Source organism: Brassica oleracea, chromosome C9, assembly GCF_000695525.1.
Source record: "Brassica oleracea var. oleracea cultivar TO1000 chromosome C9, BOL, whole genome shotgun sequence".
Taxonomy (NCBI): Eukaryota; Viridiplantae; Streptophyta; class Magnoliopsida; order Brassicales; family Brassicaceae; genus Brassica; species Brassica oleracea.
Genome location: NC_027756.1, coordinates 23190167 through 23197416, shown reverse-complemented (window position 1 = coordinate 23197416; position 7250 = coordinate 23190167).

The following is a 7250-nucleotide window of genomic DNA, read 5'->3' as shown; positions in this document are numbered from 1 at the left end:
GCTGGATTTTTTCTTCAATAGTGCTTTCTATATGCACATTTTTAAAAATGTCGGTTTAGACAATGCGAAAAGAAATAACTAATTCATGGTAACATGGAAAATATTTTGAGTTAGATACCCATCATGACAATCTAATACTGAGAGTTGCTATTTTTAAATATAAATGTTTGTTTGAATCTTGGCACGTACTTGAGAATTATTATGAATATAACACTTAGGAATGTTCTCTCTAGTCATCTATCTAGGTTCTTTGTTCCTTTTCTGTTTCTGAATGAGTCAAGCATTTTGGGTTCTATCAAATTCACAAACTGTGAGATCTCAGCTTTGTTTAATATGTAAAACAAATAGCTGTAAAACAAAAAGTTTGTATAAGAAATCTAAGGAACAATGGCAACTGAATATAACACTTTTACTAATCACATCTACAATTTTGTGTTTTGTTTTAATCAAGATCTGCCAGATTGCTCGATCATGTACATAACTTGAAGCTTGCCATTGACCTTCTCTAAGAGATTCTTCTTAAATAAAGCAGAGCTTACTTTTATCTTTTGACATTTTCATAAACTTGAACAGATTTTCGTAACATTGAACAGAAAATAAAAAATGAATTAGAAGATGATTCAAGGATTAAAAAAGCATTGGAGCTTGGTTTTCCCACTTTGGTAAACTCAAGCTATTTGGGGATTCAAAGACCACCCTTTTAACTATTTTTTCAAACTACACGATCGGTTATATGCAGCAAGTAACACAGAAGCAAAAATTATTTGGCAATAGGGTAAGCCTGAAATATGTTCTCCATGAGATTTCACTTTCCGTGGCTTCGTTGCAGTAACATCTTTCCATATACATCTTGAACGTGATCTGAAATTCGTTTAGTAAACCCCCAGCTTGAACACAATATTTTCTGGGTTTGACTTGGTCCAGATTTGAGCTGCTGCTTCTGATACTTGCATAGGAAGCAAAGCTCTCCACCACACTTTTCCCATTGAAAACACTAACCTGATAAAGTGTTACGGTAATTGAAAGCGAGATGAAAAAAAAGGACACTAAAAAGAGTTCTGGATCAAACCAATATCAAAGTACAAACACGAATGGAGTTGTACAGCTGATGTGGGCAGTTTAAAGAACTGATTACTCCTGGTCAGGTCGAATGAGAATGAACTCAGTTCATAAAATCCCGCTATCTTTGTGGAGGTGTTGGAAGGTAAACCGGTGAACTCTAATAGATCTCTGGATGAGCCTCGTCTACTTTACGTAAAAGTCGATCAAACTATAGCGAACAAAATTTTCTTAAACAGTTTAACTTATAGATTCTCTGGAGGAAAAGATACCTTCTCATCAACCACAACCAAATCGATCCCAATAAGCTCTTCATCTGAACCTTGTTTCACATTCCTTGCTTCCCTAAGACGATCAAAGCCTGTGAAAACTGTCTCCCTACACCGACCAGCCTTCAACTCAGACAGATGTAGTTGGGACAAAAATAAAAACACACATCTAATTAACAAAATCGAATAAAAGATTGTGCGGTGAAAATGATCAGACATGGAATTATTTAACAAATCTAAATTCAAGGCAGCGAAGATGTGAATCGATGAATCTACTCAGACGTTGAAAACGTATGAACATTAAATATTTACAGATTATAATAGCGTATTTTTAAAAATTACAACTCTTCCTCTTAAGAAGACATCAGCTAGATACATATGAATTCAGTTTTCATCTAGTCATCTAGAGAATAAGCAAAAACCTAATAAAAATCGAAGCTCGCACTTATTTTAAAATTCTAGAATTCTACAGAAAACAACATGCCTACTAGGCCAGCGCCGAAACTAGGCCAAACCAAAGGCAAACAAAATTTGTTTCCAATTTTTTTCTTTCATATTTTATACAATTAGATATCCACTAAGGCACTAAACATGAAGCAGATCACCAGATCACCGGTAATGCTTCCGCTATCATGTACCCGACTATGAAAAGGGAAGGTGTTCATGATGAGCCTAGAGAATATTTTCGTCGAGTTAATTTAAGTAGGTAAAGGCTTATGATTAGTGATTGGTCCCAAAAAGCCAAAAAAAGCTCTTGTAGTGTCTCTGAAGTAGAGTGAACTATTGTCGAACACGAAGTTGGTGGTGTTTCGCTGCAGTACAGGCTAACTTGGATTATTCTAAAATTTTAATCAAGAATACTCTAACAATGTTTCTGTAATACTATCACACGAAAGCCAAAAACAAATTTCATGTTAATCATAAACTAAATAGGAAAATAAAGTGGAACCCATAACAATACGATCGACAAGTACGGTTAGTAAATCATGAATTATAGTACATGCAAGCATTGTACTACGTTTGAACAAACACTATAAAAACAACAACGACGATTGTGTTCATTTTCCAAAGCGGTAGAAAAGATCAAGGAGATGTTTCTTTCCTGGATTTGAGTGAACATCATTGAGTGCAGCAGCGTTGATGTAAATTCCGTTTTTCTTTTCTACTGTTGAATGGATTAAAACAATTTATACCAATACCAGCGTTGCGCTCAATTATGTTTTTCTAATTTACAGGAACAATTACGAAAGGTATGTACTATCAATCGTTTGCTTAAATTTTGTTCGATCCACTAATTATTATTGTTTGGCTCTAATATCACCATTTTGGGACATATAATAATGAATCCTCTAAGCGTGAATATTTAATTAGGATAACGTTATATAACTGGAAGAATAAATAATTGTATCTTTAAGGTGCAAAATGTTATGGGTTGTTAATATCTAAAATATATCTCTAGTTCAACATACACTAGTAAAAAAAACGTAAATAGCAACGGTCAAAAATCGTAGCTATGAGTGATTTTTCGTAGCTATATGGAGAGCTTGCTACGAAATGCGACGATTTCAAAATCGTAGCTATACGATCGTAGCAAATTCGGTTCGTACCAAAAATCGTTTCAACATGCTACGAAGATGCTACGGACGTGTACGTGGCAAGTTGCTACGATTTAGAGACGAACGGTTTCGTATCTTTTATTTTGTTTGCTACGAATTTGGACACGGCTACTTCGTCGCACAATTTGCTACGGTTTAGAGATGAATGTTTTCGTCTCTTTGTTTTTGTTTTGCTACGATGGTTTTCGTGAATAGGTATTTCAACAATTTAAAAAAAAAAACTAATTAGAAACAATTTTTTTTGAAACAAAAACATAAATTATATTACACATTGAGCCTCTTAAAAGCTCAAAAGGTTCAAAAAGATCAAACATCCAAAATGTTCAAAAGATTCAACATTCAGAAGGTTCAAAAGATTAAAACATAATACATAAACTTGATTTAGGGCAAGCCACATCTAAGACCTACAAACCCAATGTGTTGCACCACCTATCTAACTCAGAATTGTTACTGGTGATGTGTTGAGGTTGTGATTCACCTTGAGCTGGAGACATATCACGAGCTGGAGATGGTGCTTGACCTTGAGGTGGAGCTTAACCTTGAGATGGAGCTTCCTTGACGTGGAGCTTGAGACTGAGTTGGTTGTGCAGTAGATGCAGTATGATTGGAAGCTTGAGGCTGAAGAAACTGCAGAATCGTGTCGAGACTTGATTGAGTTTTAGCCATCCCTTGGTTGAAGTCAGTCTTGATAGCCTGAACATCAGACTTCAAAGTCTGGAAATCAGACTTGATTTCCTGAGTGATGGTCTCCAAACCACAAACCATCGTCTCCAAGCCGATGTTTCGGTTGAGTGAAGCAGGAACTGACTCAGAAGGATGTTTGTTGTTGAATTGAACACTGCCAAGCCCATAAATGGTGCCCTTGCGTGTCTTTCCACGCTGAAAAGGACACAAAAACAAGATAACATTATCACAGAGAAAATTCAGTCACAAAAAATGCAGTCTGATCTTGTTACAATTTCAATACAAGAGTAAAAAGAAACAAATATAATGAGCAAGAGAGATTATTACCTTGATGTATTCTTGGTTTAGGAGAAGGCGCTTAGAATTTTCTGTGGCAGCAGTTGAGCAAGTTTGGCTATCTCCAACTGGAGAACCATCTTCTAACATCTCTTCAACTGCTTGCTCAACCTCTAGAACCAGTTGCTCAGTTCGTTCGTCCATGAAGGTCCCATCTTTGCGAGTATGAGTCTTCCTTGCAAGGTCTGTATATGAAGGTAGTGCATCCAAACCTTGGTCGATCATCTACAACAAAGGAACAACAGAAAGTTAGACATTTAGCAGTTAAATAAATGGAAAAATGCAAGTAAGACAAGTTGGAAAGCTGACCATATGATACCCAATATTTACAAAGCAGCGGGGTCCTGCACCATGGACGTGCATCTTCAACCCCACAGGAGCCGAAGTGCGAGAATCAGCTGCTGATTGGCTCTTGGCTTTTGCTTCATCTGTTGACCAATTCGCAAGGACTATTATCCAGTCATTCTAACTGATGTATTTAGGTTGCTTGTTCTTTTTCCTTTTTTGGCTTATGCGTCCGCAGATAGACACTTGAGTCTGAAGCTTCCATTTAAAGTGGATTTCCTCATGAAGACTGTCTTCCCAGTAGTATTGTTGATGGAAAAGAAGAGAAGTGATTAGTATTGTTGCTACAAAAATATACTTAGGAATAGAAATGGAGATGGTTCAGGATCACTTACGATGAATGAGTGCCACCATCCTATTCTCTTCGGCTCTGGAACCTTTATCCAGCTTTGCCACGGCCCCCAGTAATCTCCCTGCCATGTTGCTCGGATAAAAGCATGAACTTCAGGATCAACCCCAAACCTGCAAAGACAATGTTAAGCATCAAACAAAATCAGATAAGAAGACTTAGCTAACGTCATTAAGCACACGGATAAGAAGAATTAGCTAAGGAATATATTAACACTTAACTAAGGTAACTAAAAAATGCATCAAATTTATAATAAACACTTAGCTAAAGGTCATTAACTAATGGTAAGTAAATGATATCACTTACCACAATGCTCCATTGGGCTTATCTGGATGAAGGTGTGGCTCGTTTATTCTGGATGGAGCACGTAGCAGAGCATATTCTGTTCTCCTCACATAGGTTGGAGGAGCCGCAGATCCTGAACTTGAAGGTCCTATTGGTTGCGCAGGAGCAGGAGCAGGAGTCGTAACAGCAGGCATTGACGCGGTTCTCAATTGGGGTCTCACGTATCTCACATCTGTAGACAGAGATAAACATAAGAAGCTGTTAAGATTGTAGAAAAATTAAAACACAAATCCGAAATCGAAAACAAACCCTAACTATAACGTGAAAGTAAAATCGAAACAGAAAGTCCATACCCTAATCCAAACCGAAAGCAAACCCTAATCCCAAATCGAAAACCGAAAGCAAACCGTAATCTCAAATCGAAACCGAAAGCAAACCATAATCCCAAATCAAAACCCTAACCATAACTTGAAACCCAAATCAAAATCGAAACTCTAGAACATGAAAATCTAGGTGTGGCGATTGAAAAACGAAACCCTAACTGGAAGAGAGAAACACAAAATGAAAAGAGAGAAACAAAGAGATAAGAGAGACAGAGAGAAATCGAAACCTCACCTGGAAGAGTCAAGCCGGGAGGGCGAGGACGACGACGGTCGTTAGTTGTGTTTTCGGTAGAAGCAGCCATGGAAGAGAGAGCTAGAAGATAGATCGAAAGAGACAAGAGGTGAGAGACGAGAGGTGAGAAAGGTTACGACTTAGAGAAAGGTTACAACTTTCTTAAGGAAACAAAAGATGAAAAAAATGCTAAGTGTGGGAAAATGAGTTTTTGGGTCCAAAATGTTGGAGGGAATTGGGTATTGGGCTCTAAAATGTTGGAGGGAATAATAGATTTTGGAGATTTTGGAGAATTTGGAGAATTTGGAGAATTTAGGGGTTAATTAGGGTTTAGATAGGGTTTAAAAATAGTATAATTAGGATTATTAATATCTTTTAAAAAAAAATTATACACTAGTATTTTTTATATGAGACATTTTTATAAATTACAAATTATATAATAAAATGTTGAAGATTTGTAGAATTTGAAGAATTTAGGGGTTAGTTAGGGTGTAAATAGGGTTTAAAGATAGTATAGTTAGGATTATTCATATCTTTAAAAAAAAAAAATTATACACTATATTTTTTATATGAGACAGTTTTGTAAATTACAAATTATATAATAAAATGTTGAAGATTTTGTAGAATTTGAAGAATTTAGGGGTTAGTTAGGGTGTAAATAGGGTTTAAAGATAGTATAGTTAGGATTATTCATATCTTATTAAATTTATTTTTTTAAAATTATACACTCATATTTTTTATATCATACATTTTTATGTACTAAAAATTTACTACATAGAAACTTATATTATACATTAAACATTCATATCTTACAAACACTAAGAATTTATATTATACATTCATATATCTTACAAACACTAAGAACTTATATTATACATTCATATATCTTACAAACACTAAGAACTTATATTATACATTCATATATCTTACAAACACTAAGAACTTATATTATACATTCATATATCTTACAAACACTAAGAACTTATATTATACATTCATATATCTTACAAACACTAAGAACTTATATTATACATTCATATATCTTACAAACACTAAGAACTTATATTATACATTCATATATCTTACAAACACTAAGAACTTATATTATACATTCATATATCTTACAAACACTAAGAACTTATATTATACATTCATATATCTTACAAACACTAAGAACTTATATTATACATTCATATATCTTACAAACACTAAGAACTTATATTATACATTCATATATCTTACAAACACTAAGAACTTATATTATACATTCATATATCTTACAAACACTAAGAACTAGGCACAACTTTCGTACATGCCCACCAATCGCTTGCTGATGTACGACGAACTTGCGGATAAGGAATGAAGCAAACTTGATCACAATTACCAGATAAGATAAATGTGTCATATTTCTCGTACTGCCAGCGCTGTGACACATCGACAATTCCTGATTTATGTTTTCGAATCCCCCGACCTACAACTGTATCAAACCACTTACACTTAAAAACCATGGCCTTAAGCCCAATAGAACCAGAATACTCAACCATCATTATCTCTTCGATCAACCCGTAATAATCAGTGTCCGTCGTACCCCGGACTTGGACACCGTAATGTTGAGTTCTCTTATCTTGGCCATGGCTATGTGTGTGGAAGCAGTATCCTCGTGAGAAATAAATCGGCCAAGCTTTATAATTG